At 39.3% G+C, this 15262-nt stretch overlaps 1 protein-coding gene across 7 annotated transcripts in view; it reads right to left on the bottom strand.

Moving 5' to 3' along the window:
- The window catches only part of FAM35A (family with sequence similarity 35, member A), a 92831-nt gene extending 80163 nt beyond the window's left edge, over positions 1 to 12668 (bottom strand). For 2 of the 7 annotated variants that reach the window (XM_005871134.2, XM_005871137.2), the window contains exons 1-2: positions 1278 to 1395; positions 1003 to 1183 (exon numbers count right to left, since the gene is read on the bottom strand). The gene's annotated coding sequence lies outside the window, so the exon portion shown is untranslated. Of the gene's footprint in view, positions 1 to 1002; positions 1184 to 1277; positions 1396 to 1833; positions 2054 to 12641 lie in introns of those variants that run through there. The other 5 variants (XM_014543645.1, XM_014543644.1, XM_014543647.1 and 2 more) reach the window with 5 other exon arrangements.
- Positions 12669 to 15262: the final 2594 nt, after the last annotated feature.

Genomic DNA, 15262 nt, shown 5'->3' with positions numbered 1-15262 from the left:
GGTGGGTGGGTGAGAAGAGATCAACCAAAGAACTTGTGTGGGTATCTACATAACCCATGGACACAGATAATAGGGTGGTGAAGGCCTGGGGTAGGGGCGGGCTAGATGGGGTCAATGGAGGAGAAAGGGGACATATGTAATACTTTCAACAATAAAGATTTAATTTTTAAAAATTTTAAAAAGAGGACCCAAATAAATAAAATCAGAAACAAAAAAGGACAAGTAACAACTGACACTTCAGAAATGCAAAGAATCGTAAGAAAATATCATAAACAACAATATGCCAACAAATTCAACAATCTCATAAATAATAAATTACTAGAAACATACAATCTTCCAAAACCGAATCAAGAAGAAACAAAAAATCTGAACAGATTGATGGCCCTGGCTGAGTAGCTCAGCTCCTTAGAGTGTCGTCCCAAAGTTGTGGGTTTAATACCCACTCAGGGCAGATATAAGAATCAATCAATAAGTGAAACAACAAATCAATGTGTATGTGTATATATATATCTCAAGTCAATCAATAAAAATTAAGGATATGTATATTAGCAAACTGAATCCTGCAACAAATTAAAAAGATCATACACCATGATCAAGTGAGGTTTATTCCTGGGATGCTAAGTTGGTACAATATCCGCAAATCAATTAATGTGGTACACCACATAAACAAAATGAAGGTTCAAAATCATATGATCATATCAATAGATGCGGAAAAAGCATTTGATAAAATCCAGCAACCATTTATGATAAAAACTGTCAGCAAAGTGAGAAGAGGGACCATACAGCAACATTACATAAGGCAATGTATGACAAACCCACAGCTAACGTTATACTCAGTGTGGGCACCTCTCTCAGTTCTGGTGCTCTCTGCTGGGGAGCCCAGCTTGGGGTTCATCCCCAGAGTTCTCAGTGGGAACCCCCCACAGCTGAGACAGCCCTCTGGTACTTCCGCTGCTGGCTGTAGGAGCCCAGCCAGCCCTTTCACGCCTCCCGCCTCCCTACCAGTCTCTATGCGGTCTCCGCTTTCCGTCCTCGGTTATCAGGGTTCTCTCCAGCTGGTCCTCAGTTGATTGTTCAGGATGGTTCTTCTGTATTTTAGTTTTATTTCCAGTTTGGTCCTGGGAGCATGTCAGTGTAGCTTCCACTTACTCCGCCACCATTTTGGAGTCCACTACAAACATAACTTTAAATAAAAGGAACAATTTGAAGTATATATCAATATACTGACTTTAAAAATGGGCCTGAGAATAAAACAGCAAATTCAGAATCGTGCTTACCTTTGTGAGGGAGGTATGAGAATGTATTGAATATGTGTATGTTTTTAACTAGGCAGAGGTGTTCCTATATTATTTTAAACATACTGTTTCTTAAAACCCTAGAATAAAAAACATTGAGAAGCAACATAAAGAATAATGTATTAGCACTATTATTGTGTTAGCAACTAAAACAACAATATGCTGCAATGTTCAAGTAGTTAATAACAGGGAATTATTACCAAGGGGGAAAAAATTATAGTAAGCTTAAGTCAAGTTTTGACCCATAACAAATCAAAGAGGACTAAGCATCATTAACTGCTATAACCACATATCTCACCCTCATCTAATCCTTATAGAAAGAATAAATTGCCTAAGAAATAAGTTAGTATACCAGATCTAATTAACATTTGACAAGTTACATGTCATTTATTAGATTGGCCATGAGAGGGCCCCAAACAGCACAGCAAAAACCTTCAAGTTCAAAAGATCTCAAAACCAAGTTGAAGAGCAAGAATATATTATACTGACATATAGGTGGGAATACTTAGATATATTCAAATTAAATGCATAAACTTACTATGATAATGACCTCCCCTGTCTCAAATCTTTGGGTTTCTCTCCAATAGTTTCTTCCCCTTTAGCTTCAAATCTTTAAAAACAAAACAAAACCAAAAACAAAAAACAAAAAAAAAAAACTTCTATGTTGCTTGTCCTTGTTCTCACTTCCCATTTATCCTTTTACCCATTTAAATATGGCTCTTACTCCAAACATTTTGCTATGACACTATTTTGCTATGGAAGCTAACAACCTGTAACAGTCAAATCCAAAGGTCATTTTTCAATCTTTGTCCAACTGCCATTTGAAATTATTTATCAAACCCTCGTTTTCTTAAAACATTCTACTTTTTTGAATCTGTGAGACCATCAAATTGGAATTCTTTTGTGTTTAAAAGACAAGTAATTATTGATTTATTCATTTAGTCACTCATGTAACAAATATCGACTCAATGCTACAAGCCAGGCATTAATGCTAGGTACTGGGAACTCAACAATAACAACAAGGATCTTTAATAGTCCAATGGGAGACATAAAATGACAATCATAAAACAGTAATATCGAGCTACCACAGGATTAAATGCAGGGTGTCCTTACAAGGGAGAAGCCTGGGGCAACTCAACCATTATCTGCAATTTTAGTGACAAAATTTTAAAGCTGAATTTAAATATTCAGAAAAAAAGGAGTACATATAGGCCCTGAGTCATCCCGATCTCCCACCCCAACGCAGGACCCAGGAAAGCAGTCTGAGCTGTCTTACCCAAGGGAAAGGCCTGCTACAGGTAACCTCCAAAATGGTTAATGAGTGTAAGACACTCGCTGCTTCTGTGTCCTAAGTGCCCTGCAATCTGACTTCCATTTGCCATCTCTATTAAGACAATAGTAAAGTCCAAATTGTATAAGCACTCACAGTGCTTGACAACTGTGAAACTGTCCTGAGTTTTTAGAACACTCTACTTTCCTAACTAGTTCTTCTACCTCTCCGATTTTTCTCTCTTCTTCCTTGGCCCATCCCTTCTTTTCATTCCACACAACTCTGCAGAATTTATCTAATTCTATTCATTTAACTACTAAATACCCAATTTTGCTTTACCAATATATAACTGAACCAACTACACCCCCTACCATCAGACATATTTTTAATATCACTTTATTTGAGACAATCACAGTAGATTAAAAAAGCAATGTTCTTTTTATTTAGCCTTTCTTTTAAAAAATGTTTTTATTCTTTTATTTTTTAAATATATTTTTATTTATTTCAGAGAGGAAGGGAGAGAGAGAGAGAGATAAAAACATCAATGATGAGAGAGAATCATCAATCGGCTGCCTCCTGCACGCCCCCTACTGGGGATTGTGCCCACAACCCGGGAATGTACCCTGACTGGGAATCGAGCCATGATCTCCTGATTCATGGATTATGCTCAACCACTGAGCCACACCAGCTGGGCTCTTTCTCTTTTTTTTCTATTTTTGTAAGTTTATTTGAGCCAAATTGACAACATATGCAGAGAAGCAAGATATCAAATGTCCCTTCGCCTCTTCACTGAATGGAAAACCTGACTACATGACCCTGTATCCAGACCAGATTTACAGAATCTTTGGATTAAAGTCTGCCCTCTGGGCAGGGGGAGGTGAAAACATGGGTGACACAAAGCAGCCTTGAGAGTTCAGGGATGATCTCCCAGGATAAGAGATGACTAAAGCAAATCAAAATTCTATAGACACAGTCATTTGTACATAATAATTACTTCAGCAGCCTTCACTTATTTGTCTAAATATACATCCCTAGAGGCATGGGACACCTCCACACAAAAAAACTGACTAGAAAGTATGGTCCTGTTAATTCAAAACACAGTAATTTTTTTTAAGTCTTTATACCCAAGGCTGCTGTGTGTGTGTGAGAGCAGGGCAGGAATAAAATGTGCTGAGGGCCAGGGGAAATAAAATTATTTATCAAAGAAAAAAATCATAGACTGAAGAGTTCAGTTATGGACAACTGATATATTTCAATGATTCTAGATATGTTTTGAGTGTACTTAGAGGGTTAAAGCTCATTAAGATACCAGATGAAACTTCAAGCACATATCCATTACCAGGGTTAATAATTATACAATTTCCCAATCTGCAGAAGGCCACTTCAGTCGGAAAGACCAATACAACCATGATCCTTTATCTTTAGAGTGGTCAGAGTCTGATGAATGGGTCAAAGATTTATAAAACAGGATGAACTGTATCAGCAGGTTTTGTCTTTGCAGAACACTGCAACTAAAAATGCTTATTACAAAATACATGTAGTGAAAAGACAATATCTATCCTCTTACCAAACTAAAAACTCACTGTTAAATGTCTCCATTCTATCTTATCCAAAACACTAAGCACCATACAGTTATTCAATAGCATCAAAGGATAAAATAATAAGGCAGCATACAACTGTAATTAAAAACATGGGTTTTGAAATAAGATGGATGTGATTTGTTAAAACCCAACTCTGCAACTTACTAAAAATGTAAACTTAAAATTGTTGACACGGGTTCATTACACTATTCTTTCTTTTTCTGTATATTTTGAAAACATCCATAATAAAAAAATTAAATTTCTTTACATGTCAAGTGGGGATTAAGTTTCTTTATCTGTCGAATGAGAACAACATCAATTACTATCTGACAGTGTTTGCAAAATGGACCCAAACAACGTTAGTGTTAAACCTCAGAAACTCTAACCAGAGGGAAAGGGGGCGAGGGGAGGTAGAAGAGGGTATAGGGAAGATAAATGATGCCAGAAGGTGACTTGACAGGGTGTTAAACACACAATGCAATATACAGATGATATATTACATAACTGGACACCTGAAACCTATATAATTTCATTAATCAATGTCACCCCAATAAATTCAATAAGAGAAACTCTACACATACATACTTGGTGACACAAACAAAAACCAACCCATTGTATTTTCTTGAAGTTTTTTTTAATTGTGTATTTTTATACAGTTGTAACCATAAAATTGAATTTTGTATTTTGTTTCAACCCATATATGGTCACCTATAATCTTCCTAATCATTTTTACTGCTAGCCTAATATTTTAATAATGAATCTAATTTAGTTAGCCACTACTCTTTAGTTCATTAATTTGGTCTAAACTGTCACTATTATAGCCATTGCTGTAATAAATTATTTGGGACAGTCAGCATTAATTTTCAATTATTTTTGTGATAAACTCCCATGTATTTGGATTATTGGGTCATATGGCTCTTGATATTTATTATTATGTTGTTTGCAAAAGAATGGACACTTTAGAATGCCATAAACCATGGCCGAGACTCTCAGTCTTACCACAACTTTGTTAGCATTTGAAAAAGTAAGTTTACTAGTTAGAAGTGCTTTATAGTTGCTTTACTTGCATTTCCCAATTGAAAAATAGTGAATTTTAAATTACATTTGGATTATTATCCTTAATATATGAGGAGTATGCAAGCATGTACACATATGGACATACAAAGTAATAGAAAAACAGGTTAAGAAGACAGGCAGGTATATATCACAGAAAAAAACACATAGTTAAAAAGACTGAAAACATTCATTCTCCTAATAAAATGAAAGAAAAATTATAAATTAATGAGAAAACCTTTCTACCTATCAAACTAGCAAGCGTCCATGTAGAAGGCTCAGGGTGCAGGGAAGTGACTGCCACCGGCAGCAGTTTAAACTAGTAAAGCCTTTCTGGGGAGCGACCGGGCAGGGTACGTCAGAGTCAAAGTCCTCCTCCCTCTGCACGTCCCACTTCTAGGAATATGATGAAAGGGAAAACAGGCTGTACATTCTCACAGACCTAGCTACAAGGATGTTCACAGCAGTGTGTGCATGTTAGAAAAGAAAATGTGCATTGATTGTGGTCTGGTTGAATAAATTATGATATATCCATACAAAGGCAAACACTGTAGCCACTACAACTTGTGAAGACTATAAAATATCATGCAAAAGTTTTTCTTCAATATACTGATATGTAAAATAAGGAGACTATAGAAAATTATGTATGGAAAGATTTTATTTATCTTAAAAAAAAACCAGTATTCAGTTTTCCAGCATTAACTTTGAAGTTAGAAACCATTTCTTCTCGTATATAAAAAAGATGTGTGTTTTCCATAATGACTGGTACAAGTGGTGGTAAAAAAGTTGTTCTTTTATTCTTTAATCTTTTTTAATTTTAAAAAAAATATATGTTTTTATTCATTTCAGAGAGAACGGGAGAGAGAGAGAGAGAGAGAGAGAGCGAGAGAGAGAGACAGAAACATCAATGATGAGAGAGAACCATCAATTGGCTGCCTCCTACATGCCCCCTACTAGGGATCGAACCCACAACCTGGGCATGTGCCCTGACCAGGAATCGAACCATGACTTCCTGGTTCATGGGTCAATGCTCAACCACTGAGCCACACCAGCCAGGCCTTTAATCTCATTTAATCAATATAATTTGTTATCTTAATTCATTGTGCTAAGAAATAACACTGAGTGCCGAACCGGTGTGGCTCAGTGGATAGAGCATCGGCCTGCGGACTCAGGGGTCCCAGGTTTGATTCCGGTCAAGGGCATGTACCTTGGTTGCGGGCACATCCCCACTGGGGGGCATGCAGGAGGCAGCTGATCGATCTCTCTCATCGATGTTCCTGGCTCTCTATCCCTCTCCCTTCTTCTCTGTAAAAAATCAATAAAATATATATTTTTTTTAAAAAAGAAATCCTCAGTAAAATATTTTTTTAAAAAGGGGGGGATGGTGGTTTAATGGGGGGGATGAGGACACATTTGTAATACCTTAACTAATAAAGAATTTTTAAAAAAAGAAATAACACTGAGTACTGATAACCTGTGTACTATGTACACTCATGCTGAATTCTTTACTCTTTTTTTTTCCAACTGATTTTGAGAAAGAGAGGGAGATAGAAAGAGAAACATCAATCTGTTGTTCCACTCATAAGCACTGACTGGTTGTTTCTTTTAAGGGCTCTGACCAGGGATTGAACCCACAACCCTGGCATATTGGGACAATGTTCTAACCAACTGGGCTACCCAGCCAGGGCTGAACCCCTTACTCTTAAGAATTACTGCCGAAACCGGTTTGGCTCAGTGGATAGAGTGTCGGTCTGTGGACTGAAGGGTCCCGGGTTCGATTCCGGTCAAGGGCATGTGCCTGGGTTGCGGGCACATCCCCAGTAGGAGATGTGCAGGAGGCGGCTGATCGATGTTTCTCTCTCATCGATGTTTCTAACTCTCTATCTCTCTCCCTTCCTCTCTGTAAAAAATCAATAAAATATATTTGAAAAAAAAAAAAGAATTACTAATAGTGGCGCTCTCCCTCTCGGGAGCCTTTCTTCCCCCACAGGAGTGCATCTCCTACTCTAAGGGACCCCACCAGACTTGCACCAGGGGAGCAATGGGCAGTAGCAGCTTGTCCTGGGCTAACCCCCTGACCCTGTATCCAAGGTCCCTTTTCTCTGACTTTTCAGTGAGCCAAGCAGCCCAGCCCAGGCTCTCCTGCGGCTTCTTCTTGCTCTCCTGTGACTACTACTATGACTACTACTACAGAGAGAGAGAGAGAGAGAGAGAGAGAGAGAGAGAGAGAGAGAGAGAGAGAGACATCAATCCATGATGAGAGACAATAATTGATCACTGCCTGCCTCCTTGCACGCCCCACACTGGGGATCGAGCCCACAACCCGGGCATGTGCCCTGACCAAAAATCAAATCGTGAGTTGTTGTTGTTTTTTTTTAATATATTTTATTGATTTTTTACAGAGAGGAAGGGAGAGGAATAAAGAGTTAGAAACATCGATGAGAGAGAAACATTGATCAGCTGCCTCCTGCACACCCCCTACTGGGGATGTGCCCGCAACCCTTCAGTCCGCAGGCCGACGCTCTATCCACTGAGCCAAACCGGTTAGGGCCAAACCGTGAGTTTTAATAAAGGTACTCTCAAAATAAAAAAATTACTAATAGTCACTAAATTCTAACCTCTGAATTTCCTACCTAAAATGTTAGAACACTGCCACATTTTATGGGACTTATGAAAAAATGTAAGAAGCATTATTTGTTCTTCAAAAACAAAAGGAATTGAAATTTAAAGCTAGTATACATTCTTTCATCTGAAGTAACAGTTACTAAAACAAACATCTGAGAAGACAACTGATTGTTCACATCTCTGTGCATAAGCTTTGGTTGCCTTTGCAATAGTCTGGTTTTCAAGTGAGATGTCATGTTCTCCTCACCACAGGTGGCCTCTGCAGAGACAGTCTCCCTCCCAATTAAAAAAAATGGCCCGCATGGGTGCCGGACCAGCCCATTCTGAGCCTCTGCCCCTCCTACTAGTCTCCAGTGCTTTCTTCTTTACTTCTCTAGTTGTAAGACTTCCATTCAGCCAGCTTTCAGGAGGTTCTCAATGATGGTTGTTCTGTATTTTCATTGTAATTCTGATGTGGTTGTGGGAGGCAGCGAGTACTGGCGTTTACCTACACTGCCATTTTGGTTTGGCCTCAATTTTTTTTTAATACTCACGAAGGACATATTTTTTATTGATATTTATATATAGAAAGGGAAACACTAATGTGAAAGAGAACATAGATTATCTCCAATCAGGGACCAAACCTGCAACCTAGCCATGTGCTCTGACCAGGAATAGAACCCGCAACCTTTTGATATACTGGAGGATGCTCCAACCAACTGAGCCACACTGGCCAGGGCTATGCTGCAACTATAAGGGGCATGCAAGGAGCAGCCAATCGATCTCTCTCATCAAGTTTTTTATCTCTCTATCCCTCTTTAAAAAAATAAGTAAAGAAATGACTCTTATTTAAAAAAATGAGTAAAATACCTTTACAATATACCCACATAATGGCTATTTCTGGAACTCTATGAATGCATTCACCTTTCCTTCTGGTATCATTTTCCTTTTGTCTGAAAAGTTTCCTTTAATATTTTAATAGCTCAAATCTGCTGGCAATAAAATCTCTCATCTTTGTTAGTCTGAAATATTCTTTTTTTTTTTTAAATCTTCACCTGAGGATATGTTATTATTGATTTTAAAGAGACAGAAAGGAAGGAGAGAGAAAAACATTTATGTGAGAAACATAGATCAGTTGACTACTGTAGGCACCTAGCTGGGGGCGCGAACCTGCAACCTGAGTATGTGCCCTGACAGGGAGTCCAACCCTTAACCTTTCCACCTACAGGATGATGCTCCAACCAACTGAGCAATACTGGTCAGGGCTCTGTATTTTTTAAGATATTTTTTTACTGAGTATGAAACTATGTTGACAGCATTTATTTTTCTTTCAGTACTTTGAAAAGATTGCTTCAGTATCTTCTGGCTTCCATAGTTTTTCATCTTAGCTTGTTCCTTTTTAAGTAATGTCCTTTTATCCTCTGGATACTTTTAAGAATTTCTTTTTTTCCTGACTTTCAGCAGTTTTATTACTATGTTCCCAGGTATAATTTTATTTATGGTTATTCTATTTAGTGTTCTTTCAGGTTCATGGAACTGTAGGTTTGTAATTTTCATCAGATTTGGACTTTTTTTGTCATTGTTTCTTCAAATAATTTTTCTGTTTACCTCCTCTCTCTTTCCTAGGACTCTATACATATATTACACAACTTGATATTGTTCCAAAGGTTACTGATATTCTATTAATAATGTTCCAGTCTTTTTTTTTCACTTTCCACATCATTTTGGATAGGTTCTTCTGCTATATCTTCAAGCTCAATTATCTTTTCTTTTGCAGTGTCTAATCTAATGTTAATTCCACTCAGTGGTTTGTTTTCATTTTGGATATTTTATTTTTCATCTCTAGATGTTCCATTTGAGTCCTTTTCCTATCACTCATTTCTCTCCTTACCATATACATGTTTTCTTATGCCTTCTTGAACATATGAAACACATTTACAATAGCTGTTTCAAAATCCTTGTATGACAATGCTATCATCAGAAATATTTCATTTCCAGTCTCTTCCAATTTTTTTTACTCCTGGTTATGGGTCATTATCCTATTTGATTAATATCCCTAATAATCTTTTATTTGATACTGGACATTTTCATTGCTGGGTGCTGGTTTTTACTGCATTTCTTTAGAGTGTTGGTCTTAGCCTGGCCAGAGTGGCTCAGTTTGTTAAGAGTTGTCCTGTGCACCAAAAGGTTGCCAGTTCGATTCACATACCTGGGCTGCAGGTTCGATCCCCAGTTGGGACGTGTATGAGGATTTAAAAAAAAAAAAAAAAAGAGTGCTGGACTTAGTTTTGGCATACAGTTAAGTTACTGGCAATCAAGATTTAATTTTGCTACACAGTTGAATTACAATTTAATACTTTCAAATCTTGTTTTAAGCGTTGTTAGTGTGGATTTAGATAGGTCTTTAGTCTATGTTAACCCTACTCAAGGTCTCTAGCCAATACCCCATGTATGAAATAGTGTCTGCACTTTGTATAGTAGAAATACAAGTTATTTCCAGCACTGTGTGAACTCCTGGAATTGTTCAACATACTAATTTTCCCTGTGGCTTTCCCTAGTATTGTGGAGTTTCATACTTTGCATGTGCAGGTGAGTATTCAACAAAAGATTCTACAGGACCCTTCCAGAGATCTCCAGAGATCTTTCAGTTCTGTAGTTTCTGTACTGGAGTACCCTTTGCTCCAGTTTTCTACTCCACACATTCTAGTTGCTTTAGCTTCTCCAAAGTCTCCTCGGCTCTGGGTTCCCTTACTCTGCTGCAATCTAGAAACTGCCTACACGCAATTGTAGCACTTACCTCATTTGTTTTCCTTCACTCAAGGATCATCATCCTGGACACAGACAACAGGGTGCTGAAGGCCTGGGATGGGGGTGAGGCGGGGGAGAGGACTGGAGTGGGTCAATGGGGGAAGAAAGAGGTCAGATGTAATACTTTCAACAATAAAGAATTTTTTAAAAAGGGTCACCATACTGCGCTGACTATTGTCCAATGGCTGAAGAAAGTTTTTCATACATTTAATCCTGTTTTCTAGTTGTTTACAGTAGGAGGGCACTTTTTATAGCACTGATCCTCCATGGGCACATGTATTGTTTTTATAGTATCTTTTGTGTTATTTTTTAGGGGTGGTCTAAATTAAAATGCACATATTGGAAAGTTTTTTAGGTTCTGGTCAAAATGGTGATGTGGGTAATAAATGTGGGACTCACCGCCTCCCACAACCACATCAAAATTACAGACCCACCACCATTCAGAAACACCTGAAATCTAGCTGAACAGAAGTCCTACAACTAGGGAATTATAAAAGAAACACATTGAGACTGGTAGCAAGGCACAAGACGCTGGGTGGAATCACGGAACGGGCTGGTCCCACACCCAGTGTGGTGGTTTAAAATTGGGAGGGATATTTTGGCTGTGAAGGTTTCCCTGAGGAGTGAAGGGTCCCTGCCCCACACAAGACCCCCAGCCCAGGGTTCCAGTCCCAGGAAGAGAAGTCCTCACAACTTCTGGCTGTAAAAACCTGGGGGGATTGTGACATGGAGGCTGCTGGCCCCATGCAGTTCTTCTTAAAGCAGCCGTTTGAAATGAATAAAACTAAAAAAAAAAAAAGACCGTACCCTTTTATGTAATGATGTTTACTTTGAATTTATATTAGTTCACACAAACACTCCATCCATGCTTTTGTTCCGGCCCTCCGGTCCAGTTTAAGAACCCACTGTGGCCCTCGAGTCAAAAAGTTTGCCCACCCCTGTCTTAAAGGGCTCACTCAGCCTCATTCCCTGTGAGCTCCAGCGTTGTGGCAGCAGCTTGAAAGGAACTTGAGACATTTGGGGAGGAACTAACTAGCCTGGAATCAGAGTGAGAGCTGAAGGGGTAGGAGGGGCACCATATCTGAATCTCCATCAACCTGGCTCTCACTTTCGCTCTGCCCTGATGATTCCCTGAGACCCTGCTTCTCTACCTGCAGGCTTGTACAAGCCAGTTCAGTGGCTTTTCTATACAACTGGCCTCTTTGCCTCATGCTTTGGACTTTCCTAGAGTCTCTCAGAGAAACAGCAGCTGGCCTCAGCATGCCCCGTACCTCTCAATAAGTGACCTAATTCCGGCACTAGCAGCAGCCCACCTTGGTTCATAGCTTGGCCTCTCCTGGGCACTTTCAACCCCAACACAAGTAGCACCCCTCTGCAGATTTCTTTGTAGCTCATGCTGGGTGGCCCTGGGCAGGGCACAGGCAGTAGCTGACTTTGCATTTCCTGGGAGGCTCCAGAGCTAGTGCACCTGGTGGTCAGCTTCAACCATGCCAGAATAAAAACCCTACCACATTCACAAGTGACCCACTCAAGGGGCAGACTTGGTGAGCAAAAAAGCCCACATTGAAGCAAGTCCTGTTCCATAGGATCAGCTCCTGAGTAGATGCTCTTCTGCTGTAGTCTCAGACGATCCTCACAACTGATTGGCCTGGGGGTCAATCCCTCCCAGTGATGCTAACATCAACTGAGGCTCAACTACAGCAGGACAGAGTACACAGCTCACATAGGGGCACACCTGGAGTGCCAGCTCAGGTGACTGGGGAGGTTGAGCCACTGGACCCTACAGGACACCTACTACACAAGTCCACTCTACCCAGTCTGGAGATGTAGTAGCTCTACCAAATACACAGAAACAAACACAGGGAAATAGCCAAAATGCAAGACAAAGAAACATGTCACAAATGAAAGAAGAGGACAAATCTCCAGAAAAATAAATAAATAAAATGGAAGCAAGAAAACTACCAGATACAGAGTTCAAAACAATGGTTATAAAAGAACCTGGTGATTCTCTGAGACTCCACCCCTCCCTACCTGCAGGCTCATCCAAGTCTTTTCCAGCGGCTTCTCAGAAATGAAGGACACTCTAACTGAAATAAAGAACGATTTTCAGAGACTCAACAGTAGCGTACAGGATGCCGAGAATCAAATCAATAATTTAAGCCCTAGCCAGTTTGGCTCAGTGGATAGAGCGTCGGCCTGCATACTGAAGGGTCATACTGAGAGCATCTGGTCGAGGGCACGTACCTTGGTTGTAGGCTCGGTCCCTGGACCAGGTCAGGGTGCGTGCATCTATGCGTCTCTCTAACATTGATGTTTTTCTCTCTCTGTCTGCCCCCCTCCCTTCCACTCTCTAAAAATCAATGGAAAAATACCCTCAGGCGAGGAGTAACCAAAAAAAAAAAGCATTTGGGCCCTGGCCAGTTTGCCTCAGAGGTTAGAGCATCAGCCCATTGACCAAAGGATTGCAGGTATGATTCCCAGCCCTGGTTGAGGAGTAAGCAAAAAGACAACCAATCAATGTTTCTCTCTCTCTCTCTCTCTCTCTCTCTCTCTCTTTCTCTCTCCTCCTCCCTCCCACTCTCCCTAAAAAAAAAAAAAAATCAATGGAAAAAAAATATCCTCAGGTGAAGATTTAAAAAAACTGAATTTGGAATATAAGGAAGCAAAAAACACCCAATCCAAACAGCAAAAAAAAAAAAAAAAATCAATCCAAAAATATGAAGATAGTGTAAGAAGCCTCTGGGACAACTTCAAGGGTGAACCAACATTCACATCATGGAGTTGCTGGAAGCAGTAGAGAGGGAGCAAGAAGTTGAAAACCTATTTTTAAAAATAATGACAGAAAACTTCCCCTACTTGGTGAAAGAAATAGATATATAAGTCCAGGAAGCAGAGTCCCAAACAAAATGAACCCAAAGAGGCCTACACCAAGACACATCATAATTAAAATGCCAAATGTTAAAAACAAAGAGAGAATCTTAAAAGCAGCAAGAAAAAATCACTCAGTTACCTACAAGGAAGCCCGTAGGACTGTCCGCTGATTTCTCAATAAAAATTTTGCAGGCCAGAAGGGAATGGCAAGAAATATTAAAAGGGAAAGGACCTATAACCAAGATTACTCTGCCCACTAAAACTATCATTTAGATTTGAAGGTCAGATAAAGAGCTTCCTAGACAAGAAAAAGCTAAAGGAATTCATCACCACCAAACCAGTATTACACGAAATATTAAATGGTCTTCTTTAAGAAGAAGAAGAAAAAAGATCGAGAATATGAACAATAAAATGACAATAAATACATTTCTATAAACAATTGAATCTAAAAATCAAAATAAACAGATAAGCAGAGCAGAAACAGACTCATAGATACAGAGAACATTTTAACAGTTGCCAGGTGGGAGGGGGTTTGGGTGGATGGGTGAGAAAGGTGAAGGGGTTTAGAAGTACAAATTAGTCATAGCCCATGGACACAGACAATAGACAGGTGGAGGCCTGGGATGGGGTGGGAGATGGGTAGAGGGGGTCAAACAGGGGTAGTAAAATGGGAGACATCTTAATACTTTCAACAATAATTTTTTTAAAAATATGCATCTTCGCCCAGCTGGTGTGTCTCAGTGGTTGGAGGTCATGGTTCCATTCTCAGTCAGAGCACATGCCCAGACTGTGGGCTCAATCCCCCATGGGGGGCATGAAGGAGGCAGCCGATCAATGAGTCTCTCTTATCATTGATGTTTCTATCTCGCCTTCTCCCTTTCTAAAAATCAATAAAAATATTTTTTAAAAACACATCTTGAAGTTATTACAACCAATCTTGAAATGAGTATACTAATTAAGTGTATAAAATGTATGACAGTTTAATTCCATTTCTCTCCTTTTGTATTCTCATAGTTTTAAACTCTACATCTATTTTGCTGTAAACCCCACATTATTAATGTTTTTGTTTTAAATAGTCATTATTCTATGTGTATGTGTATTACAGATGAAATTACCAAAAAATTCTCTATATTTATGCAGATATTTACCATTTCTGGTATTCTTCATTATTTTCTATAGATCCAAGGCTCCATTTGGTCTCTGTTGCCTTTTTTTTTCCTCATTGAAGAATGTATAAAAATTTATTTAAAGTTTCTCAGGGATGAAAGGAGAGGGAGGTTGACAGTAAACATCACAGCAAAACCTTAAAAATCTATGAATATCCTCCCTCCTAAAGTTCTACTACATATACCAGTGGCCAATTACTTTTATTCTCTCATAAAAAAACTGAAGACCTGCCGGAAGCCGGTCCATCTTTGCTGCTTGACACGGTCGCTACAGGGAAGGAACATCTTCACAGCATATGTTTCAAGGGACCTGGCGTATATGGCATATGTTTGCACCCCCTCTTAGCACTATGTGTTTTAACCAGGACCACCTCCCCAAGAAAGGTTGTTTCCCCAGGATTTTTCCCTGGAGTTAGGGATTAACAGGACTAAGGAAGGGAATAAATCAGTAAAAAGCCTTAACTAAGTGCCAGGCGGGTAGTTAATCACCTTAACTACAAACAATCATGCTTAAGCTCCATAATCTTTACTTAGGATAATCTCCTTCAGTTACTTCCTTGTAGCTTAACAGAACAGTAGAGTAGTGACCTTGGAATGGAGAAAACAAACGCCCTA

Source organism: Myotis brandtii, unplaced genomic scaffold, assembly GCF_000412655.1.
Source record: "Myotis brandtii unplaced genomic scaffold, ASM41265v1 scaffold33, whole genome shotgun sequence".
NCBI classification, from domain to species: Eukaryota; Metazoa; Chordata; class Mammalia; order Chiroptera; family Vespertilionidae; genus Myotis; species Myotis brandtii.
Note: the sequence above shows the minus strand (reverse complement) of the source record. Positions and strands in the feature narration are given on the sequence as shown.